Below are 27512 nucleotides of genomic sequence, written 5' to 3' on the forward strand. Positions count from 1 at the left end.
TATTTTCAAGAAAATCATAGAAGAAAAATTTTCCAACTTAAAGAGATATCCATAAACATACAAGAAGCCTACAGAACAACAAATAGACTAGATCAGAAAACAAACTCCTCATGTCACATCATGGTCAAAACACGAAATCTACAGAACAAAGAAAAGATATTAAAAGCAGCAAGGGAAAAAAGCCAAATAACATATAAAGGTAGACCTATCAGAATCACACCAGACTTCTCAACAGAAACTATGAAAGCCAGAAGAGCCTGGGCAGATGTCATGCAGACTTTAAGGGACCACGGATGCCAACCCAGACTACTATACCCAGCAAAGCTTTTAGTCAACATAGATGGAGAAAACAAAATCTTCCATGACAAAACTAAATTTAAACCATATCTACAAAGCAACCCAGCCCTACAGAAAATATTAGAAGGAAAACTCCAATCCAACGAAAACAACTACACCCAAGAAAACATAGGATACAGATAACTTCACAACAAAAAAAATTGAAAGAAAACAAGCAATGAATCACAGTAACATCACCAACTCCACAATTATCTGTCAACATCAATGAACTCAACTCTCCAATAAAAAGACACGGACTAACAGAATGGTTGCAGAAACAGGATCCAACATTCTGCTATATCCAAGAAACACACCTCTGCAAAAAAGATAAATACTACACCTCAGAGTACAGGGCTGGAAAAATATTTTTCAAGCAAATGGACCCAGAAAATAAGCTGGGATAGCTATTCTAATATCTAATAAAATAGGCTTTCAACCAAAATTAATCAAAAAAGATAAGGAAGGGCACTTCCTTATAAAACGAAAAATCCACCAGGAGGACATCACAATTCTGAAAAGCTATGCCACAAATACAAGAGCACATACTTTTGCAAATGAAACATTATTAAAGCTGAAATCATACATCTATCCCAACACCTTAACAGTGGGAGAATTAAACACTCCACTACCACTAATGGACAGATCATCTAGACAGAAGCTAAACAGGAAAATAATGGTACTTACAGAGGTCCTAAATCAAATGAACCTGATAAATTTCTACAGAACTTTTCAGCCAAAATCAAGAGTATACCTTCTTTTCAGCACCTCAAGGAACCTTCTCCAAAGTAGACCATACAGTTGGTCACAAAGCAAGCCTCAGCAGATAAAAGAAGATTGAAATAATTCCTCATATTCTATCTGACCACCATGGACTAAAGCTGGACCTCAACAAAAACAGAAATAGCAAAGAGCCTCCATATACATGGAAACTGAAAGCTCGCTACTCAATGACAGCTGGGTTAGAGGAAAAAAAAAGGAATTAAAGACTTCCTAGAATTCAATGAACATGAAGGCACAACATACACAAACTTATGGGACATAATGAAAGCAGTACTAAGAGGAAAATTCATTGCACTAAATGCCTTCAAGAAGAAACTTGAAGCAGCTCAACAAGTAACTTAATGGCTCACCTGAAAGCCCTAGGGGAGGGGGGAAAGAAGTGAACATACCCAAGAGGAGTAGGTAGCTGGAAATATTCAAGCACAGGGCTTGAATCAATAAACTAGAAACAAATAAAATAATTCAAAGAATCAATGAAACTAAGAGCTTGTTCTTCAAGAAAATCAATAAGATAGACAAACCCTTAGCCAAAGGAACTAAAAAGCAAAGAGAAACTATCCAAATCATCAAAATCAGAAATGAAAAGGGGGACATAATAACAGACACTGAGGAAATCCAATCAATCATTAGGGCTTACTACAAAAGACTATACACCAAAAAAATTAAAAATCTAAAGGAAATAGATAATTTTCTTGATATATTCCATTTACCAAAATTAAATCAAGAGCAGGTAAATAGATTGAATAGGCCTATATCCCCCAAGGAAATTGAAGCAGCCATCAAAGGTCTTCCTGCAAACAAAAAAAGCCCAGTGCGAGAAGGTTTCAGTGCAGAATTCTACCAGACCTTCAAAAAAGAGCTAGCTCCAATTCTCTTCAAACCATTCCACAAAACAGAAACAGAAGGATTACTATGAAACACATTCTATGAAGCCACATTCACCTTGATTCCTAAACTTCACAAAGACCCAACAAAGAAAGAGAACTTCAGACCAATCTCTCTTATGAACATTGATGCAAAAATACTCAATAAAATACTTTCAAACTGAATCCAAGAACACAGCAAAGATATCGTCCACTATGACCAAGTAGGCTTCATCACAGGCATGCAAGGGTGGTTCAATATACGGAAATCCATTGATGTGATCCACCATATAAACAAACTGACGGAGGAAAACAACATGATCATCTCCTTAGATGCTGAAAAAGCATTTTACAAAATCCAACACCCATTAATGTTTAAAGTCTTGGAAAGATCAGGGATACAAGGTACATACCTAAACATAGTGAAGGCAATATACAGCAAACCTATAGCCAACATCAAACTCAATGGAGAGAAACTTAAATCAATCCCACTGAAATCAGGGACAAAGCAAGGATGCCCACTCTCGCCATATCTATTCAACATTGTACTTGAAATCCTACTTAAAGCAATAAGACAACTAAGGTAGATCAAGGGGATACAAATTGGAAAAGAATACGTCAAAGTATCACTGTTTGTAGATGATATTATAATATAAATGAGCGACCCCAAAAATACAATCAGAGAATTCCCTCAGCTGATAAACACCTCGAGCAAAGTGGCTGGATACAAAATTAACTCAAAAAAAAAAAAAAAATCAGAAGCCCTCCTGTACACCAAAGACAATAGGCCTGAGAAAGAAATTAGAGAAACAAAACCCTTCATAATAGCCACAAATAAAATAAAGTACCTTGGGGAGACTCTAAGCAAGCAAGTGAAAGACCTGTTCGAAAAAAAAAAATTCAAGTCTCTGAAAAAAGAAATTGAAGATATCAGAAGATGGAAAGATCTTCCGTGCTCATGGACCAGTAGGATCAACATAGTGAAAATGGCCATCCTGCCAAAAGCAATCTACAGATTCAATGCAATTTCCATCAAAATACCAACAATTCTTTACAGAACTTGAAGGAAAAATTCTCAACTTCAAAACCCAGAATTGCCAAAACGATCCTGTACAACAACAGATCATCTGGAGGTATCTCCATCCTTGATTTCAAGCTGTACTACAGAGCAATAGTAATAAAAACTGCATGCTATTGGCATAGAAACAGAATGGTGGATCAATGGAACTGAATAGAAGACCCAGAAATAAATCCGCACAATAGGGATTCTTGATATTTTGACCAAAACCATAAAATGGAAAAAAAGATAGCATCTTCAACAAATGATGCTGGTCTAACTGGATGTCTATATGCAAAAAATGCAAATAGATCCATATTTATCACCCTGGAAAAAATTAAAGTCCAAGTGGATCAAAGACCTCAACATAAAACCAGACACACTAAATCGGTTAGAAGAAAAAGTGGGTAAGAGCCTAGAAGTCATTGGCACAGGAGACAACTTCCTAAACAGAATACCAACAGCACAGCCTCTAAGAACAATAATCAATAAATGGGATCTCATGAAACTGAAAAGCTTCTGTAAAGCAAAGGACACTGTTGTCAGAACAAAATGACAGCCTACAGACTTGGAAAGGATCTTCATCAACCCTATATCTGACAAAGGGCTAATATCCAGTATACATATAAAGAACTAAAGAAGTTAAACAGCAACAAATCAAGCAATCCAATTAAAAAATGGGGTACAAAGTTAAACAGAGAATTCTCTGTAGAGGAATATCAAATGGTAGAGAAATACTTAAAGAAATGCTCAACAGCCTCAGTCATCAGGGAGATGCAAATCAAAATGACCCTGAGAATTCCCCTTATATCCATCAGAATGGCTAATATCAAAAACTCAGTGAATGCTGGGAGGATGTGGAGAAAGGGGAACCCTCCTCCATTGCTGGTGGGAATATAAACTTGTTCAACCACTTTGGAAAACAATCTGGCACTTTCTCAAACAATTAGGAATAGCACTTCCTCAAGATCCAGCTATACCACTCCTAGGCATATACCCAAAAGATGCTCAAGTATACAACAAGGACATTTGCTCAACCATGTTCATAGTAGCTTCATTTGTAATAGCCAGAACCTGGAAAAACCGAGATGTCTCTCAACGGATGATTGGATACAGAAATTGTGGCAAATTTACACAATGGAATACTACTCAGCCATTAAAAACAAGGAAATCATGAAATTTGCATGCAAATGGTAGGATCTAGAAAAGATCCTTCTGAGTGAGGTATCCGTGAAGCAGAAACACACACACAGTATATATGCACTTAAAAGTGGATACTAGACCTATAACATAGGATAAACACACGAAAATCTGTACACCTAAAGAAGCTGAAGAAGAAGGAGGACCCTGGGTAAGATGATTAATCCTCACTCAGAAAGACAAATGGCATTGACACTGGAAGAGGGAGAAAACAGGAAACAGGACAGGAGCCTACCACAGAGGGCCTTTGAAAGAGTCCACCCAGTAGTGTATCAAAGCAGATGCTGAGACTCACCACCAAAGTTTGGGCAGAGTGCAAGGGATCCTTTTAAAGAAGAGGGAGGTACTGGGACCTATAGAGGACAGGAGCTCCACAAGGAGGAGAACAACAGAACCAAAATATCAGTCTTTTCTGAGAATGATACTCCAACCAAGGACCATTCATGGATATTATCTAGAACCGCTTCTCAGATTTAGCCCAAGATAGCTCAGTATCCAAGTGGGATCTCTAGTAAGGGAACAGGGACTATCTCTGACATGAACTCAGTGGCTGGCTCTTTGACTCCCCCCAAAGGGGGGAGCAGCCTTGGTAGGCCACAGAGGAGGACAGTGCAGCCAGTCCTGATGAGACCTGATAGGCTAGGGTCAGATGGAAGGGGAGGAGGACCTCCCCTATCAGTGGACTTGGACAGGGGCACGCGAGGAAATGAGGGAGGGAGGGTAGCATTGGTAGGGAGGGAGGGAGACAGGGAGGGGGCCAGAGCTGGGATACAAAGTGAATAAACTATAATTAATATAAAAATAAAAAATTAATAAAAAAGAACATACTGGGTAAAAAAAATCTGTTTTCATTTTAAAAAATCACGGTGGGTACTATGTGTTATAAATTAAAATATATATGCTCCAAAGACCAATCTTTGAACAAATTTTAATTGTGTCTTACTTGTTTAAGTCCAATTAGAAATAAACTCCAGTGTCTAAAAAACAAAACATAAAAAAAGGGAAAATTATCCATAAATCAAATTAACTGAAAAGTGAGAAACAACAGTCAGGGGTGTATGACAAAATCCACCATGTCAATCTGAAAAGCAACTCTGATTTTCTGAATTCTTCTATGTTATCCATCTGATACTGAAATTTTACTGCTTTAGATCAAACAAAATATTACTAATTCATTTAAATCAACTATTCTAGACAGTTTGAAGATAGGACTTGCAAGGCAGAAAGACAACAGAAGAAACAATAAGTCTTTGAGTATAAAACAGTGACAACAAGATGAGAAAAATACTACCCTGAGCTTACAAAGAAAATTGCTTGCAGAAGCTGATGCAGGAATCTTAAAACAAGCATTCATTCTGCTCAGGAAATTAAAAGTTGTACTTTTAAAATGTTCCAGATTCTTCCAGAAAGTTTAAAATAAAACTAAATAACTACCTTCTTAGTTCCCCTGGGGACACTTATAATTTGAATAGAAGATATATATTGCAAACTCTCCCTAGAATGTCTAAGCCTTTTCTTTAAAATTTTATTTTCACACATATCCTTTTTTATCCTTTATCCATTAAAAAAATGTAAACCTGCTCAGGATACTGAGAGATCTGTATAGAGGGGACAGGATGAACACTTTATGAATAAATCATTTTCTAAGCACACATTTTTTGAAGACAGAAGAATAATTTTTGCTTCCCACATACAACTACATGAAACTCTTTATTCTGTGTCGTGGAGAGGTATAGACACATCTGCCTCATCTGAGTGGTAAAAAGGATCACCAACCAGAGATGAGTCTATCAGCTCCCCACTGGACAAACATGTTTCTGCGATGAGACTAACAATTCAGAGAGAGCTCTGCAAATCTGTGGGCATACAAACTCTAATTTAGAAGTCAGATCGACACTCAATCCATTTAGTGAAATGCTAGCAGTAGGCTTAATGAAGAGCCCAAGAGCTACCCAATAATACGCTTGCTTGGCTAGATTTCCACTATCAGGCAAGAGTTTCCTCCTGTGAAGCAGAGAAAAGTGTTTAGTAACTCCATAACATCTGCGCCATACTTATAACTGGACAGAGTAGAGAGAACAAGTATCTTTTGAGTGTTCAGCCATAAATGGAACATGTGTGTGTGTGTGTGTGTGTGTGTGTGTGTGTTATACTGCCTCCCCAGAAGATTAATTAACATAGCAGAAGAAGAGGTAGGAACAGTGTCTTCTGGACATGACAGGACCTTTACACTCATGAACTCATGGTATCTAGAGCTGTGGTTGCCTGTACAAGATCAAACCAATCAACTTTCTAGTATGGACTGGGACTCACAAGCCCCACACCTAGCCAAGGAGCTGCTGGTAGTGGCTAGCTGCTAGGAGAAGGAAGGTAGGTTTTCTTTCAGAGTGGGGTGCCTGGTAGGTTGACCACCAAGTGGATGGCCTCATATATATGTGTTTGTGAAAAGCACTAATGGTATTCAGTAGGTTCTAGTTTAAAAAAAAAAAAAGACATGAACTCTGTGGGGGTGGTAGATCTGGGAAAAAATGGAGTGGTACAAAGTTGTGGGAGTGTATATAATAAAAACAACACTGAATGCACGTATGCATTTCTTAAAGAATAATTATCAAACACTTTAAGACAAAAAGAGCATCAGTAACTGCAAAGCAGCTGCTAAAAAATACTTAACAAAGCTGTGCTATAATCAACACAGTACCCATCAGATGGCAGATCTCATAGCAACACAGCATAATAGAATTACAGTAAACAGATGTGATAGGAGATATAATGGCTTGCAGGATATAAACCCCATCTTAAAAATCCAATACAATTTCTACAATGAGCTACCCCAAAGTCTGTGTCTTAAATTTCTGTAGAGTTTATTTGCTCTGTGTGTGTAAAGTTGTGGCACAACTTAATGGGGATCAAGACACCCCTGCGTAGGTACAACTGCAAGCTAGGGCATCTTGCTGCTCCTTCATACAGCTTTTCCCTCCAGCAGTGTGGCTTAGCCCCCCTTCCATTCCTGGAGACACACCCTCTGAAGACCTACAAGCACTGCGGTGTCTTTTCTTACATTCGATCACTGGAGCTATCCCAGAGATCAAGAGCAGGAGACAGACTCCTCCCCTTTGATGAGTGCATACACCACAGGAAAACAACTGCATCTCTGCAGAAAAGACCACAAAAGGAAACCATAATAATATAAAGGAAATGATAAAGAGATGAGTCATGGCAGATCAGGTGCCGTTGTTTGATAATATATCACATCTCATGCCCATAAAAAGTAAAAACGAAAGCATATGAAGGGTGGAACCATGATCACAGTATCTAATCAGGATTCCTCCTACTGGAGGTACAGAATAAGTATAGAGGACTAACAAGCCACCCCTGACTCTTACTACTTCTAAGCATATGTCCAAAAAAACCATAAAAATTTGTTACCAAGTACATTGGTAATTGGAAAATTTAAAACTGTTAAAGTTCTGCTTTTCAATATTTTCAAATCAATGTTTCTATAATAACTTACCAGAATAAATAAATATTTCACTTGGATGATCTGGGGTGAATGGGAAAAGGAGCTCCCCTTTAGGCAAGGGATGAGAGGGAGGAAGAGAGTAGGACTGGGAGGGGAGGAGGAATGGGTCTACAACAAGGATACAAAGTGAATTAAATAAATAGATAGATAAATAATAATATAATAATTATTATTATATTTATTATATTTAATAAATAATAATAATTTTTCATAATAAATAAATTATGAAAAAAATCCAGTAAAACAAAATAGATAGATGAATATCATGGAATTCAAATCCTACAGAGAGGCAGTTTCCTTTTCCTGCTCCAAAGCACAGTACTATACAAAGCTACCCTGTCTTCAAATCTCTGTGCCTTCGGAGGAGTAAACAGTGGCGTTCTTCCTGCCTGACCTTTGCCGAAGATGGTTGACAGATGGGTGTGCAGAGTGGAGATGTAATGAGATGATTCTCAGTTCCTAAGAAACTAACTTTGTTGATCCTGGACAAAACTTTCTCTGGAAAAGAGGCAGACTAGCATACAAAATGTGGGGTAATGCTCCATGCCCCAGTGTCTTCTACTCAGTTCCTGTTTGTTATTATTCTTCCCCACTCTCTAATATGAATAAAAAGCCAAAAAGAGGTGGTGTTCATTAATCTTCAGCTAATCTGCAGTATCACTCTATCTCACTAGTATTTCCAACTTAGTGAACAAGTGTTAGAGCCTACAAGTCACTGAAGATAAAATGAGGAACTCCAAGTCCAATTATGGAGAATAAGAAAAACAAACAGAAAAAAAAAAACCATACAAGAGGCTAAGAGAGACTGCACAGGATACAAAATCAAAAATGAAAGAAACAGATGCAGGTCGAAGCAGATGCTGAGACTCAGGCCCAAACTTGGAGCAGAGCACACGTAGTTTTATGAAAGAAGAGAGGGATGGGAATAAAGGGACACTGAGGGGACAGAAGCCCCACAAGGCAACCAACAAAGCTAAAAGATTTGAGCCCAGATGTGCTCAGATGTGGCCAATTGGCAGCTCAGCTTCCATGTGGATCTCTAAGTGAGGAGAGCAGGGAATGCCTCTATCATGAACTGAGTTGACTGCTATTTGATCACTGGCCCCTGATGATGAAGCCTTGCCAAGCCATGGAGGAAGAGGATCCAGGCAGTCCTGATGAGACTTAAAGGGCTAAAGGCAGATGGCAATGGTAGAGAACTACTTTCAGTGAACTAGAGAAAGGGGATGAGGGGATAGAGAGGGAGGATGGGACAGGGGGAGTTGAGGGAGGGGGCTTTAATTGGGATATATAATGAATAAATTGTAAAGAAAAAAATAAGTTCTGGAAAAATAGTAACTTATTTTAAAATCTAGATAATTCTTCATATTGATGAAAATTGATTCCAGTATACAAAGGAAAAGTAGAAAGATCATTCACTAATCCTGAAGGCAGAAAATCTAGAGTGAATATTAGTTCTGATCTATGTGGTCCTTAAGAAATTATTTAGTTCTTTAAAGCCCATATTTTTCTCTATAAAAATATAAATAAAATATTTTTCAAATACTTTTATTAAACATATTAAATATAAATTGTTAAATTATATTATGCTTATAAACCAAATGTGATTATATATATATATATACACACACACACACATACACACACACACAATAAAGCCTCAAGTGTGCATGTATATACATATATATTCACAAAAAAGGGACAAATTCTGTAGTAAGAAGATAGTGTTTTGAAGTCAGATTTTGCCATGGACTGACAAAATAGTCACAGGGAAGGCTTTTCTTTTCCCAGATCTTAGGCGGCTCATTTCTTTCATTTGTACAGCAAACCTAATTGAAGTGCTTGCAGGGGCAATAACAGTTAACACAGTAGCCTGACCCCCTGACCTCATGGCGCTGAATGCGGCATGGGGAGAACACAGGAGAACTGCATAGTCTCTGACGGTGTTCTTATTAAAGTGAGTGACAAAGCTGGAATGTCTGCAATGTTCTCTCCAGATTTAAGTCTTTGCCTGTGATTATAAATGTCAACAACAACAAAGAGCCTCATGATTTCCCATTCTGTCATTTTTGAAGGTATTAAATCATTCTTTCTAAAATTGAAAGCAAAAGCTTTCAAAAACCAGCAACATTAATACAATTGATTTCCTGAATCTAATCATTTAGAAGGTTATGTAGGCACAGGATAGGACCACACAAACTTCCCATACAGTCAGAAATGATGCCTGAGTTGCTCAAAATACTTATTCACAATCCTGCACCAAGCTGGCAAATGGACACAAAGAAACTCTAGGAGAGACAATATGAACAAAAACATTCTATTTTTAGCCTTTACACTGTTTGTCCTACAAACACCTGATGCTGAAGTGTAACACAGAGGGTCTACAGCTCCCATTTCCCCACCATTCAGAATGACTGAGATCTATGTTCAAAAAGAGTTAGAATGGAGGTGAATCTCTCAGTGGGCTCCATGAAAGTGAGGTCAGTGTATACCAAGAACCCTTCTATGTTTTGCCCAGTGATATTTAGCCAAAAAAAAAAAAAATCCAATTTGGTCCAATTGGAAAAATAATTATACGAATAATAAAACTATGTTTTGAGACTCCATTTGGTAAATTTAACAAAGGTTGTCAAGCAAGACTCATTCAAAAATATGGATTATTTGTTTTTAGCATATAAGTTGTTTTGATGAAAAATAGCTTTAGAAGTAGCTAAACATGGAAAGCAATTGAAACTATCATAAAGATAACCTTTAGACTCTTTATAACTTATATCTCTACAATTCCTATAGACCTAATAGGTTTCAGGAAGATACAGCTTTTAAAATGCTATGAAATTCTACAGGATTCAGTTCATATCCTTAAAATTTTCAGATGTAGAGTCTCAATTTCTCTGCTATTATTGATTTAACTAAGAAATAACAACATTAATATTATCTGCAAATTCAAACAAGTTATTTTTAATTTGGAATATGGTAAGTGAAAACCTCTTAGCTCCATTACTTTAGAAATAGGTCTAAGAGATTAATGGTTTTATTTGACTATGTGATGCTAAATTTATTGGTATACACAAAATCTTATTAATGTACATAGAACCTTAAGAATCAAGGGCAGACAAAGAACTTAGAAGCCAATATTTTTATTTTACATACAAGGAAACTTATATGAAAAAGTTAAATGGTACCAGGCTCTGGAATAAAAATGTTTCTTGCGTTACTTAATCTTTAACTTGAGTAGATTTCCAAGCACACAGGAGGCTCACCTCTGGACATGTGTGTGCAGGCATTTCCAAAGAGGTTTAGCTAAGGTGGGAGACTCCCCCTGCCCAGGTCATAGGCTGGGTCCCAGAATGAACGAAAGAAAAAAGCAAACAAAGCACTGGTAGTCACGTGTGGAAACAATTAGACCAGCCTCCTAGTGCTCCTGCTGCCACGCCATCACTGACCTTCTTTAACTTACTTTTATCATGTGTGCATCATGTGTGCATCTCTGCTACAAGCCCCTAGTACATGCTGCATCACCAATCAACATCCTACTGTAGCCTGTCAGAACTCAGCAGGAACAAGAAACTCGCCTGCTCTGCTCCTTTGTGTTTTATTTCACACCTACAAATTTGAAGGTTAAACAATTAAATTCAAACATAGTAATACATATCAAGGATATGTTACTTATCCTTGTTAAAGTTAAAGTTGAGGAAGCAGGGCTGGTACCATTTACTGTGTTTACCAGTACATTAAGTAGAGTCCTGTAGGCGACATCTGAGAAATGGAAACTCATCAGACTCTTCTGTTCCCTGCTCTATTATTGGGGCTCTATGTCCATTACTAGTGAACAGCTTTTGCAAAAGCAGGTGGTGTTCCACAATACAGCAAACAAGATGAGATTTGGAAATAATGTCACATGAGCAAGAGATAGAACTTGGGAAATATTTTGGCCTAAGAAGAGGTAACTAGAGCCAGAAATGATGGTTTATGTTTAGCATGCCAGCACGTTAGAAGACAAGGCAGAAAGATCGTCAGTTCTAGTCCAGCTTGGGCATACCATTAGCTCTAGGCCAGCTTATTCTATATATCTATATATCTATGTATCTATATATCTATGTATCTATGTATCTATGTATCTATATATCTATATTCTTGTCCCAAAGAATCAGGAGAGGTAACCTTCTGGAATCCTACAAATAATCTTCAAGTATTCAAATAGCATCATATACATAAGAATTGGAGTTTTTTGCAAATGCAAGTCTGGCTAGCATGAAGGCATCTCAAGATTGTTTGCTGCAGGTAATGGGTGAACATTCAACATGGGTGCTAACAGAGATAGCAGACACTCCTTTTTTAAACACACACAGAGCACTGAGCTGGATTAATTTGACACAATTTTGAAACTACAAAATGGATCATTAATAAACATGGTAAAGGTCATCTTCTTTAGAGGCTTGTTTGCCCATTAGAATCACAAGGTGTTTTAAAAACTATCTCCACAAACTACTTAAAATGAGGATTTTTCCTAATTTTCTGAGAAAGTGCCAGACTGATTTCCGAAGTATATGTACAAGGTTACATTCCCACCAGCAATGGAGGAGGGTTCCCCTTTCTCCACATCCTCTTCAGCACGTATCATCCCTTCAGTTTTTGATCTTAGTCATTTTGACTGGTGTGAGGGTGGTTTTGATCTGCATTTCTGATGACTAAAAATGTTGAACATTTCTTTAAGTGTTTCTCTACCATTCAATATCCCTCTATTGAGAATTCTCTGTTTAGCTATGTACCCCATTTTTTAAATTGGATTACTTGATTTGTTGCTTTTTAACTTCTTGGGTTTTTTATATATACTGGATATTAGCCCTCTGTCAGATGTAGGGTTGGTAGATTCTACCCACTGGGATACTGAAGGACTTAGCCAAACTCTGGGGAAGAGTGCTGGAATTCTTATGGAAAAAGAGGGAGATAGAAAGACCTGGAGGGGACAGGAACTCCACAAGGAGAAAAACAGAAACAAAATACCTGGGCCCAGGGGGACCCTGCAGAGACCAGAGTACCTAGCTCCTGCTCAAAGGAAGCCCATTGGCTGCTCAGTTTCCAAGTGGGTTCCATAGTAAAGGGTACATGGGTTGTCTCTGACATGAACTCAGTGGCTGGCTCTTTGATCACCTCCCCAGGGGGTGCAGCCTTGTCAGGCCACAGAGGAAGATGATAAAGCCAGTCCTGATGAGACCTGATAAGGGTCAGACAGAAAGGGAGGAGGTCCTCCCCTATCAGGGGACTAGGGAAAGGGCATAGGGGAAGAAGAAGGAGGGTGGGTAGAACTGGAAGGAGATGAGGGAGGAGGCTACAGCGGGGATATAAAGTGACTAAATTGTAATAAATATATAAATAAAATTAAAATTAAAAAAAATGAGAATTTTTCTAGGGATGGAGACTAGGCACTATTTTGTTTCCATTCTGTCACATGGTGCTAGCACACAGCTACAGTTGAGAAGCACTTCATAAGTTTGAAAATGAGGTAATTAGAAAAGAGCTGACTGTAATTTGAACTCAGGAATTTTAATCTGCTTTACTTTTCCCTCGATGGGGATGGAACTCAGAGTTCTCACAACTGATCAGGTAATGCCCAACAGTTCAACTATACCCCTTGCCTGCCTGCTATTTTCAACTCAGTAAATCATGTATAAGTATACAATTTTATGATATGCATGAGTCTACAAATCTTACAGGTATAAACTTAGGGGAGGAGAGTATGTACTTTATTCACTTTCCTCACAGTACATATTCTGTTTTATTGCTTGCTTTCTAACTTGTAAACCTTGGAAGAAAAATTACACAAAGCTAACCACCATGGGGTTTGCTTTCAACAGTGGCAAATGGTTTTCTGTTGTTTAAGCAACTGTTCCCCTACAAAGATCCTCATCAAGCAGGGAGAGGATTCCTCTACTCCCTCTGTGACCAAGAGGAGCTGCTTGTAAATGCCTTTTCTACTTATAGATAGGAATAACTACAAGTTATTTTTGCTTGACTTAAAAAGTGTTAATAAATATGAGACAGAGAAATGGGTAATGGATTGACAATCAGGAAATACAAATTCCTAAAATGGGATAACAGGTTTTAAAAAAAAGAAGCAGCAAATTTATAAGCAAAGGTTAATTTTATAGCTCTGTGCCATATACCACTAATACTTTCTAGTAACTAGTACTGGGTGGCATTGCAGGGTTGAGGCATCCTGAAGAGGGAATCCCAAGTAATGGGGATGAGAAGCAGCAATTTTTTTTCCTTTTTGTTTTTTTTTTTTTTTTTCTCCATGGGGGTTATTCTGTGTAGCCCTGGCTGTCCTTGAACTCACTCATTAGATCAGGCTGGCCTTGAACTCACCAAGATCCACCTGCCTCTTGGATGCCTCTCGCTCTGGATGCTGGGATTGAAGGTGAGCACCACCATGTCTTTCCCCGTCCCTTAGTGCAGGGAACTGAACTGAAAGCCTTGCAGGTGCTAGGAAGTTCCCTACAACTAAGCTATATCCTAGCCCACCAATTAGGACTTAAACTAGACACCTCTCTCCTCTCTCTCTCTCTCTCTCTCTCTCTCTCTCTCGCTCGCTCTTTCTGAAACCCATCTTCCCACTTAACAAAATGAGAGAAATCAATAATCAATAAGATCTGTAGAAAAATTTTAATCCAGCAAAATGACTGTTCTGGCAAGGGATCCCATTTAAGACCTTCTAGATCTATGTGATCCAGCTGGAATACAGACACACCCTGGATTACACTATGATTTGGATGGAATACAGACATGTCCTTATTACACACCATTAATCCCTAACAATGAAGGTAAAGTTAGTTCATAGAAGGAAGCACCCATGTTTAAAATTAACTTCTAATTGAAGGGCACACAAAGTGATGAATCTGAGAAAGATCTGACAGAATGAGTCAGAAACAGGATATGTCCAACTCTCATGAGAACAGCACAGAAAGAGAGGGTGGGAGGAGGAGGAATGTGTGTACAGCAGTTTTACTGAGACAGTTTTACAGAGACAGGTTACAGAGAGGAAGAGCCAGAGAATGAGAAGGAGCCAGAAGATTAGAACATATTGCTGGAGTTAGTTTGAGGACAAGCAGAGAAATTCAGTCAGAAGCCAAGAGATGCTGGATTGAATCAGTCAGCTTGGAGAGGAGTTTGAGCCAGAACAGCTGAGTGTAACCATCCAGGAGTTCAGAAACAGCTAGAAAGTGCGAGCTTATTCAGCAGAAAGCTCTGGGACAATTACTTCTGGAGAATAAAAGTTAATTTTACAAAGATCATTTTACTCTCAACTCTACCCTTCTTCAGTTGGTTAACATCCTAGTTGAGAAGAGGGACTTCTCTCTTTTTTGTATATGACTTTTCTGAGATCACTATTACTAGCTGATATGTATTCAAATCCAGAAAGTAACTATATAATAAGTAAGGTCTGCATTATATTTAATACTTTAAAATGATCTGAAACATGAATCCCATCATAGGACAACTCATACAATGAAAGCAATAAAGGTCCAAACTAGCATCTTATTCTTAGAATCAACATCAGGACTCATAACCTAGCCAATGGAACAGCATTATCCCAGAGAGATGTAAACAATGAATAGGACAGTGGCTGCCAAAAACTTTAACAGACTGATCATGTTCCATACAAATATTTCCTACTTTCTTGGATTATCAAAAAATTCCAAGCAGAAGTAAGTTATATGGAAAAGCAGAAACTCCCTCATTCTCTCCCTAAAAATCACATTCCATACAAAATTTCAACATTTTTATTCAAAAAAAATTTTATCTTATAATATATTTTTAAAGATAAAGCTACTTAAAGAAGAGGTATAGGATTTTTTTTTAAGACAGACATTAAGTACTGACATACTATAAACTGCTTGGAACTTGGACTAAAAGCTCATTTTTCCCAGTGATTTAATTAATAAACATATTCATGACTCAATAATCATTTTGAATAATATATTTGAAAAACCAGAAAAAATTCAGTTGGATGAAAACAGTGATAAATATCTTTAAGAAAGAAGGACCTTTCTTCTTCCCAGTCTTCAGGAGTGTGGTGCTCCTGCAGGGATCCTGTTCTTGGTAGGTGAAGAAGGATAAAACCTCCAGACATGGAATTTCAGATGCAAGAACCAGCCTGCAAATGTGGCAGCTGAGCATGTGATTTTTTAAGAGTATCATACATGAGGGAATCCAAGATGGCAGCAGCAGGAGGACACTCTTCCTGACCAGCAGCACAGCAGGGTCTGCAAAGTGACCAGCAGTCTGAACTCTGGGCCCTAATACACCAACGATTGTGTTTCCTAGCTTCTAGGCTCTGGCCTCCTACTGTACGCATGAGTGCAATGCTTGCCTGCCATTAATTTTGGCTAGAGTACTGGGGCACACAGCTACAACCTCAGAACTTCAGAAGCCTGAGAGCCATTGGAGTAGCCCTCAGATACTCCTCCAAGGAACAACCTGTTATTCATACGCTAAACTGAAAAAAAAACGCGGGACTCCGTGGTTCTTCAAGAGGGCTGTGTCCAGCAAATACAGCTTAAGAGCATGCAGCCACTCCTGATGTGATCTGATAGACTAAGATCAGAAGGAAGGAGAGGAGGACCTCCTTTATCAGTGGACTTGGGGAGGGGCATGTGTGAAGAAGGGGGAGGGGAGGGCAGGAATGTGAGGGGAGGAGGGAGGGACTTATGGGGGATACAAAGTGAACAAAGTGTAATTAATAAAATAAAAATAATTAAAAAAAGAGCAGCAGCAGCATTTCAGTAAACTCAGAGCAAGAAACTCAGCAGCAGGGAAGCCATCTCCAGGACTGATGAGAGGAAAGGCTTCCTGAACACCACAGTTACCACACAGGTAAACTGAGGTAAACTGTGACAATTCCTGAGAAGCACCACCATTCAGTTGACCATACCCAAAAAGCTAAGGAGGCCTCCTTTAGAACCCTGCCATGGGGATTCTCCCCACCCCAAGATTCCAGCAGGTACCAAAAATTAACAGGCAACACCTGAGACAGCCAGATGGTTAGAGGCTAGCATAAAAGCACAACCAACAAAAGGCAAAGCAATATGGCATGCCCAGAACCCAGTTATCCAGGGGCAAGTAGCCCTGGACACCCTAACATGAGTGAAATTCAAGAAGATGGCCTGACATTTATGCTTATGAAGAAGTTAATAGAGGAAACAAATAAAATGTATAAAGAATTAGAGGAAGATAAAATCAAACAGATTATGTCTATCCATAAAGAAATACAGGAAGATGGAGCAAAACAATTTGTGGCTTTCAAAGAGGAAATGATTAAATCACTGAAAGAAAAAACCAAAACAAAACATAGGAATGTTCAAACAAAGGGGTGAAGGAATTGAAGAAAAAACAGGAAAATACAGATAAGTAAAGGAAATCAACAAAACGGTTCAAGATCTGAAGATAGAATTGGAAAATTTAAAGAAACACAAACAGAGAAAATCATAGGGAGGAAGAAAATAGGAAAGAAGACAGGAATTGCAGAGGTGAGCATAACCAACAGACTACAAGAAATGGAAGAAAGAATCTCAGGTGTGGAAGATACAATGGAAGAAATCAATGAATCTGTCAAAGAAAATAATAAATCTAAAAAATTCCTGACACAAAGCTTCCATGAAATCCAAGACAACATGAACAGACAAAACCAAAGAATAATAGGAATAAAGGAAAAAGAAGATTTTCTGTCCAAGGCCCAGAAAATATTTTCAACAAAATCATAGAAGAAAATTTCCCCAATTTAAAGGAGGGAACTATAAGCATAAAAAAGGCCTACAGAACACCTAATAAATTAGACCAGAAAAGAAAATCCTCCCGTCACATAATAATCAAAACAGTAAGTATACAGAACAAAGAAAAAAACACTAAAAGCTGCAAGGGAAAAAAGTCAAGTAACATATAATGGCAAACCCATTAGAATCACACCTGACTTCTAAATGGAGACTATGAAAACCAAAAGGGCCTGGATGGATATCACGTAGACCCAAAGAGAACACAGATGTCAGCCCAGGCTACTATACCCAGCAAAACTCTCAGTGCTCATAGATGGTGAAAAAAAATATTCAACAACAAAAACAAATTTTAACAACACCAGCACACAAATCCATCATTACAGAAGATACTAGAAGGAAAAATGCAACCCAGGAAAGCTAATTACATTCAGGAAAACACAGGAAATGAATGGATGCATAAACAAGACCCAACAATCTGTTGCATACAAGAAACACACCAAAGTCACAAAGATAGACATTACCTGAGGATAAAGGGTTGGAAGACAGCTTTCCAAGCAAATGGGCCCAAGAAACAAGCAGGAGTAGCCATTCTGATATCTGATAAAATAGACCTTCAACCAAATTAATCAAAAGAGATGGGAAAGGACACTTCATATTCATCAAAGAAAAATTCTACCAGGAAGACATCATAATCCTGAACATCTATGCCCCAAATACAAGGGCACCCACATTTGTAAAAGAAACATTAATTAAACTTAAACCACACATAGATCCCACACATTAACAGTGGGAGACTTCAATACCACACTCTCAACAAAGGACAGGTCAACAAAACAGAAATTAAACAAAGAAACAATGTCTCTAACAGAGGTCATGAATTAAATGGACCTAACAGACAACTACAGAACCTTTCACTCAAAAGAGAATTTACCTTCATCTCAGCACCTCATGGAACCTTCTCTAAAATAGGTCATACAGTTGGTCATAAAGCAATCCTCAACAGATATAAGAAGACTGAAATAATCCCTAATATCGTATCTGATCACCATGGACTAAAGCTGGACCTCAGCAAAAGAAATAGCAAAAAGCCTATGTATACATTGAAACTGAACAACTTGTTACTTAATGACAGTTGGGTCAGGGAAGAAATAAAGAGAGAAATTAAATTCTTCCTAGAACTCAATGAAAATGAAGGCACAACATACACAAACTTATGACACACAATGAAGGCAGTGCTAAGAGGAAAATTCATAGCACTAAGTGCCTTCAAGAAAAAATTCGAAACATCTCATTAAAGCAACTTAATGGCTTACCTAAAAGCCCCAGGAAAAAGAAAAAAGAAAAAGAAGAAGAGCAGCAGACATGAAAGAAGAGGAGTACACGGCTGGAAATAATCAAATGCTGGGTTGAAATCAATAAATTAGAAACAAATCAAACAATTCAAAGAATCAATGACACCAAGAGCTAGTTCCTTGAGAAAACCAACAAGATAGACAAACCCTTAGCCAAACTAACTAAAAGGCACATAAAAACCATCCAAATCAGCAAAATCAGAAATGAAAAGGGGGACAAAACAACTGACACTGAGGAAACCCAAACAGTCATTAGGTCTCACTTCAAAAGCCTATACACCATAAAATTTAAAAATCTAAAAAAAAAAAAAAAAAAAAAAATTCTTGATCGATTCCACTTATCAAAGCTGAATCAAGAACAGGTAAATCAATTAAATAGTTGCAAATCCCCTAAGGAAATAGAAGCTGTCATCAAGGGTTTCCCATCCAAAAAAGTCCAGTGTCAGATGATTTCAGCACAGAATTCTATCAGACCTTCAAAGAAAAGCTATCACCAATACTCTTCAAACTATTCCACAAAATAGAAACAGAAGGAACACTACCAAACTCATTCTATGAAGCCACAGTCACCTTGGCACCTACACCTCACGAAGACCCAACAAAGAAAGAAAATTTCAGGCCAATTTGATGTAAAAATACTCAGTAAAATGTACAATCCCCATCTGGAAAGGCAAAGAGGATGGACATCAGAAGAAGAAGAAAACAGGAAACAACCTAGGAACCTACCACAGAGGGCCTCTGAAAGCCTCTGCCCTACAGACTATCAAAGCAGATGCTGAGCCTAATGGGCAACTGTTGGGCAGAGTGAATGGAATTTTATGTAAGAATTGGGAAATAGTAAGAGCTGGAGAGGACAGAGTCTCCACAAGGAGAGCAACAGAACAAGAAAATTTGAACACAGGGAACTTCCCAGAGACTCATACTCCAACCAAGGACTATTCTTGGAGATAACCCAGAACCCCTGCACAGATGTAGCCCAGGGCAGTTCAGAGTCCAATTGGGTTACATAGTAATGTGAAGAGGGACTGCCTCTGACATAATCTGATTGGCCTGCTCTTTGATCACCTCCCCCTGGGGGGGAGCAGCCTTACCAGGCCATAGTAGAGGACAATGAAGCCACTTTTGATGTGAACTGATAGACTAAGATCAGAAAGGAGAGGAGAACCTCCCCTATCAGTGGACTTGGGGAGTGGAATGCAAGCAGAGGGAGGAGGGAGGGTGGGATTGGGAGGGGAGGAGGAAGGGGCTTATGGGGGGATGCAGAATGAATAAAGTGTAATTGATGAAAAATTTTAAAAAAAGGGATAAAAAAAAGAAAGAAAAAAAAACAGAAGATACATCTAGTCCTACTCCAACTTGATATGCCAAGGAGGACTGATGTCCATAGGTGGCCTACTCTTTTCTGAGGCGAGAGGGAGAAATGGAAGATGTGGGGGAGGAACTGAGAGGTAAGGAAGGGAGAGAAGCGATGATCAAATTATAAAGTAAATAAATAAATAATCTAAAAAAATACTCAGTAAAACACTTGCAAACTGAATACAAGAACACATCAAAGATATCATCCACCATAACCAAGTAGGCTTTACCCCAGGTATGCAGGGGTGGCTTGAGATACAGAAATCCATCAATGTGATCCACCATATAAAAAAAGGAAAAAAACAAAACAAAACAAAACACATGATAATCTCCTTAGATGCTGAAAAAGCATTTGATAAAATCCAACACCCATTCATATTTAAAGTATTAGAGATAAGGGATATAAGGCACATACCTAAACATAGTAAAGGAAATATATAGCAAGCCTATAGCCAACATCAAACTCAACAGACAGAGACTTAAATCAATTCCATTGAAATCAGGGACAAGGCAAGGCTGCCCACTCCCTCCATATCTGTTCAACATAGTTCTTGAAGTCCTTGCTAGAGCAATAAAACAATTAAAGGAGTGTCAGGGGCCTTCTGGCACCTTGCTGCCCCCTAAATTTTGGCATCTGACTTGACCAGACTACTGCCCAGATACAATAGTGCATTCCTGGCTGACCTGGGGCTTTTGATAAGATCATCTTCCTTAGATACCTTAAATTCTCCTCTCCCTCAGGGCTTCCTAAGTAACTCTTCTGAGGGACTTTCCAAATTACCATTATTAGTACATCTTGGTGGGCCATCCTGTGATTTCTAGTCACTCAGTAACCCTGGCAAAGGCAATTACATTCCTTCTGCTTCTGCCTATATAGCTGTATGGAAAACTCGAATAAACGGAGACTTTGATCAGAGATACTGTCTTGGTCTTCATTTCTCGTGCTCTTGTCCCCTTTTTCATTCCCACTCCCCCATTCAGAATCTCTGTTGACAGACCTGCGGGATGGGTCAAAGGAGATCAAGGGGATACAAACTGGAATGGAAGAATTCAAAGTTTCACTCTTTGCAGATGATATGATAGTATACATGAGTGACCCCAAAAATTCTACCATGAACTCCTACAGCTGATAAATACCTTAGGAAAGTGGCTGAAAAAAAATTAACTCAAAAAAAAAAAAATCAGTAGCCTTCCTGTATACAAAGGACAAAAGGGCTAAGAAAGAAATCAGGGAAACAACACCCTTCACAATAGCCACAAATGACATAAAGTACCTTGGTATGACCCTAAACAAGCAAGTCAAAGACTTGTATGAAAAAATTTCAAGTCTCTGAAGAAAGAATTAGAAGAAGATATCAGAAGATGGAAAGATCTCCCCTGCTCATGGCTTGGCAGGATTAATATAGTAAAAATGGCCATCTTACCAAAAGCAATCTACAGATTCAATGCAATTCCCATCAAATTACCAACACAATTCTTCACAGAACTTGAAAGAAAAATTCTCAACTTCATATGGAACAACAAGAAACCCAGAATTGCTAAAACTATCCTCTACAATAATAGATCTTCTGAAGGTATCTCCAACCCTGAACTCAAGCTGTACTATAGAGCAACAATAGTAAAAACTGCATGGTAGTGGCATAGAAACCGACTGGTGGATCAATGGAATCGAATAGAAGACACAGAAATAAATCCACAGACTTATGGACATCTGATTTTTGACAAAGATGCCAAATCCATTCAATGGAAAAAAGACAGCATCTTCAACAAATGGTGCTGGTCTAACTGGATATCAACATGTAGAAAAATGCAAAAAAAAAAAAAAGCAAAGATCAATACTTATCACCCTACACAAAACTAAAGTCAAAGTGGATCAAAGATTTCAACATAAAACCAGACATACTTAACCAGTTAGAAGAAAAAGTGGGGAAGCACCTTGAACTCATTGACACAGGAGACAACTTCCTGAATAGAACACCAACTGCACAGGCTCTAAGATCAACAATCAATAATGGGATCTCATGAAACTGAAAAGCTTCTGTAAAGCAAAGGACACTGTCATCAGAACAAAACAACTGCCTACAGACTGGGAAAGCATCTTCACCAACCCTATATCTGACAGAAGGCTAATATCCAGAATATATAAAGAACTCAAGAAGTTAAACAGCTACAAATCAAGTAATCCAATTAGAAAATGGGGTACAGAGCTAAACAGAGAATTCTCAATAGAGCAACACTTAAAGAAATGCTCAACATCCTTACTCATCAGGAAAATGCAAATCAAAACGACCCTGAGATTTCACATCACATCTATCAGAATGGCTAAGAACAAAAACTCAATGACAACACATGCTGGAGAGGATGTAGAGAAAGGGGAACCCTCCTCCACTGCTGGTGGGAATGTAAACTTGTACAACCACTTTGGAAATAAATCAGGAGCTTTCTCAGACAATTAGGAATAATGCCTCCTCAAGACCTAGCTATACCACGCCTAGGCATGTGCCCAAAAGAGTCTCAAGTACACAACAAGGACATTTGCTCAACCATGTTTGTAGCAGCTTTATTTGTTATAGCCAGAAGATGGAAACAACCCAGATGCCCCTCAGTTGAGGAGTGGATACAGAAATTGTGGTACATTTCCACAATGGAATATTACTCAGCCACCATTAAAAACAAGAAAATCATGAAATTTGCAGTCAAAAGGTGGGAACTGGAAAAGATCATCCTGAGTGAGGTATCCCAGAAGCAGAAAGACACACAAAGTATATACTCACTCATAAGTGGATAGTAGACATACAATATAGGATAAACATACTAAGATCTGTATACCTAAGGAAGTTAATCAAGAAGGAGGACTCTGGCTAAGATGCTCAATGCCCATTCAGACAGGCAAAGAGGATGGACATCATAAGAGGAGGAAAAAAAAACAGGGAACAGGATAGAAACCTACCACAGAGGGCCTCTAAAAGACTCTACCCTGTAGAGTATCGAAGTAGATGCTGAGACTTATAGCCAAACTTTGGGCAGAGTGCAGGGAATTTTATAAAAGAAGTAGGAAAGAGTATGACCTGGAGAGTACAGGAGCTTCACAAGGAGAGCAATAGAACCAAAAATTCTGGGCAAAGGGGTCTTTTCTGAGACTGATACTCCAACCAAGGACCAGAACCCCTGCACAGATGTAGCCCACGGCAGTTCAGTGTCCAAGTGGGTTCCATAGTAATAAGAACAGGGACTGTCTCTGACAGGAACTGATTGGCCTGCTCTTTGGTCACCTCCTTCTTAGGGGGATGCAGCTTTACCAGGCCACAGAGAAAAACAATGCAGCCACTCCTGATGAGACCTGATAGATTACGATCAGAAAGAATGGGAGAAAGACCTCCCCTATCAGTGGACTGGGACAGGGGCATGGGTGGAGAAGACAGACGGAGGGTGGGATTGGGAGGATAAAAGGGAGGAAAGGATACAAAGGTGGGATACGAAGTAAATAAACTGTAATTAATAAAAAAATAAAAATATCTTCAGCTCCTAAGATTCTTTCTTCCATCTCTTGTATTCTGTTGGTGATGCTTACCTTTGTAGTTCCTGATCTTTTCTCTATGTTCTCCTGCTCCTGGTTTTTCTCTATTTGTGTTTTCTTTATTGATTCTAAGTCTGTGTTCATGTCTTGCACCATTTCCTTCATCTGTTTGAATGTGGAGTCCTGCTTTTCAATGACAGCTTCTATTTTTTTGTCCATTTCCTCTCTATGTATCACTAATTGTGCCACTACTTCTTTGGGTATAATTGCCTGTATTTCTAGGAGAGCTTTGTTTATTTCTTCTTTATTTGCCTTCATTTGTGTGGACATTTCTTTGAGAACTTTGTGCATTTCTTCTTTGTTTGCCTCAATTTTCGTGGTCATTTCTCTGAGAGCAAGATTTGTTTCCTCTTGGTTAGTCTCGATTTCTTTGGCTATTTCTCTGAGGGCTTTGCTCATTTCATCTTTATGGGTCTCTAATAGCTGGAGAAACATAGTTTTGAGGTAGTTTTCTTGCATATCTAGTGAATTGAAGTGTCCATTGTTTTGTGGAGTTGCTGGTGAGGTCATTATGTCCTGATTTTTGTTGGGAGTGTTCTTACGTCTGCCTCTAGCCATCTGGTTATTTATAATCCTCACTGTTTGTTCCTCAAGATTGATCGTCTCTTTCTGTTTTCTGGACTGTTTTTTCAGGAAGATGAGAGAGGTTCACTGGTTTGGGAGTGTGCATTGTGGTTTCAGTTTTGCCTAAATAAGGAATGTGATGCTGGTGCTATTCGCGTGCGCTTTTAGTGGGCGCAGTGTACATGCGCTGATTCTCTGACTATTGCAGTGGCCTGCAGGCCACTATTATGCAGTTCTGTCTGAGATCCAGGGATTGTTTGCCTGGATAACACTGGTGGACCCGCACGGCAGAGGCTTCAACGTTGGGGTCGCTATCCCAAGAATCCCTATGATGCCCACACTAGGAGTGTGGGTGGCAGGGATCTCTCTGGTTGCTTCTTTGGAGAGGCCCTGGGTCTGGGGCAACCTCTCCCTAGAAGGCTCACTCACTCTCTTGGGGGACCAGTTGGAATGCACAGGGGTTCCCCTTGCTCTCTACTCTCTGATTTGGTCCTGCTTCAGAAAATGCGCGGGAAGGCTAACAGACAAAAAGGAGGATCAATGGAACCGCACAGAAGACCCAGAAATAAACCCACATACCTATGAATACTCAATTTTTGACAAAGAAGCCAAAACCATTCAATGGAAAAAAGACAGCATCTTCAACAAATGGTGCTGGTCCAACTGGATATCCACATGCAGAAAAATGGAAATAGATCCATATTTATCACCCTGCACAAAACTAAAGTCCAAGTGGATCAAAGACCTCAGCATAAAACCAGATACTCTAAATCTGTTAGAAGAAAAAGTGGGGAACAGCCTAGAACTCATTGGCACAGGAGACAACTTCCTGAACAGAACACCAACAGCACAGGCTCTAAGAGCAACAATCAATAAATGGGACATAATGAAACTGAAAAGCTTCTGTAAAGCAAAGGACACTGTCATCAAAACAAAACGACTGCCTACAGATTGGGAAAGAATCTTCACTAACCCTTTATATGACAGAGGACTAATATCCAGTATATACAAAGAACTAAAAAAGCTGAAAAGCAGCAAACCAAGTAATCCACTTAAAAAATGGGGAACAGAGCTAAACAGAGAATTCTCGACAGAGGAATATCCAATGGCAGAGAAACACTTAAAGAAATGCTCAACCTCATTAGCCATCAGGGAAATGCAAATCAAAACGACCCTGAGATATCACCTTACACCCATCAGAATGGCCAAGATGAAAAACTCAAGTGACAACACATGCTGGAGAGGTTGTGGAGAAAGGGGAACCCTCCTCCACTGCTGGTGGGAATGTAAACTGGTACAACCACTCTGGAAATCTATCTGGCGCTTTCTAAGACAATTAGGAATAGGGCTTCCTCAAGACCCAGCTATACCACTGCTAGGTATATACCCAAAGTTTGCTCAAGCACACAAAAGGGATACTTGCTCAACCATGTTTATAGCAGCTTTATTTGTAATAGCCAGAACCTGGAAACAACCCAGATGTCCATCAATGGAGGAATGGGTACAGAAATTGTGGTATTTTTACACAATGGAATACTACTCAGCAATCAAAAAGGAGGAAATCATGAAATTTGCAGGCAAATGGTGGGATCTAGAAAACATCATTCTGAGTTAAATATCCCAGAAGGAGAAAGACAAACATGGGATATACTCACTTATATAGACCTATAAGATATGATAAACATAATGAAATCTATATACCTAAAAAAGATAATCAATTGAGCGGACATGGGGTAAGATGATCAATCCTCGTTTAGAAAGACAGATGGGATGTACATTGAACGTATGACAGGAGTCTACTGAGCGCATCTGAAAGACTCTAACTAGCAGTGTTTTCAAAGCAAAGACTCATGACCAAACCTTTGGCAGAGTACAGGGAATCATAAGAAAGAAGGGGAGTTAGTCTGATGGGGAAAGGATAGGAGCTCCACAAGGACCAAATATATCTGGGCACAGGGTCTTTTCTGAGAATGACATTCAACCAAGGACCATGTATGAATATAACCTAGAACCTCTGCTCAGATGTAGCCTGTGGTAGCTCAGTAACCAATTGGTTTCCCATAGTGAGAGGAACAAGGACTTTTTCTAACAGGAACTCAATGACTGGCTCTTTGACCTCCCCACCCCCAAAGGGAGGAGCAGTCCTGTTAAGCCACAGAGGAAGGCTTTGCAGCCAGTCCTGAAGATACCTGATAAAACAGGATGGGATCAATGGGGATGAGGTCCCCCCCATCAGTGGACTTGGAAAGGGGCACGGTGTAGATGAGGGAGGGAGGGAGGGACTGGGAAGGAATGAGGGATCGGGACACGGCTGGGATACAGAGTTAATAAAATGTAACTGATAAGAAAAAAATCAAATTAAAAAAAAAGAAAAAGAAAAAAGATTAAGTAATTAAATAATTAATTCAAATTAGAAACTCTACTTAGCTAAAATTGGAAGCAAAAATGCATTATTTTCTCAGAAGATTTAAAAGCTTTTGATAATAAACAAATCTTTGAAGAAGAAAGAAGAGTAGATATACGAGAGAAAATGGATGTTCCCATGCTTAATTATTAGTTCTAGACTAGCTGAAATACCAAGAGTATTTAAAGAAACACAGGGCTGGATAACTCTGGAAAAGTTCAAATGTAAATACAGTGCATTTTTAATGGTACAATGGACCAGAAACTATCTGTAAACATCTGTGCCTTATTATAGGGCTAAGAATGAAAGAATGGATTATATGCTTTGAAATCTGTTTCTTTATTTCTATCTGTGTGTCTAGTGGCTTACAGATAACAGCACCACATGTATCTTTTATTACTAATAAGCAGAGTTGTAGAATTCTAGCCTACTTTGGGTGGTAGACCATAAAGCAATTTAAATTTATTGTAAATAAACTTAAATTATAGGTATGTATAGTTATGTGGAAATAAAGCAAAATGTGGAATAATAAAACAGCAAACTAAACACATTTTTATACTAAGAATATTTTTAAATTTGCTCAACATTTTGGTTAATGTCAAGTGTAGTATCTGTTATTCATTTAAATCAAGTACATTTCCAAAATATAAAACAATTAAGTAAAAATGACACTACAAGTTGTCTTTAGAAAATCAGTAGTTCTTTCCTAAAGTTAGCCGATGAAAGCATCGGG

The 27512-nt window shown here is 38.6% G+C and overlaps 1 protein-coding gene across 9 annotated transcripts in view; it reads right to left on the reverse strand.

The window, feature by feature from the left end:
• Window positions 1–27512, reverse strand: part of Psd3 (pleckstrin and Sec7 domain containing 3) — a 475055-nt gene that overhangs the window by 187099 nt on the left and 260444 nt on the right. The window lies entirely within an intron of this gene.

The sequence above is a fragment of the Meriones unguiculatus genome, chromosome 4 (assembly GCF_030254825.1).
Source record: "Meriones unguiculatus strain TT.TT164.6M chromosome 4, Bangor_MerUng_6.1, whole genome shotgun sequence".
Taxonomy (NCBI): domain Eukaryota; kingdom Metazoa; phylum Chordata; class Mammalia; order Rodentia; family Muridae; genus Meriones; species Meriones unguiculatus.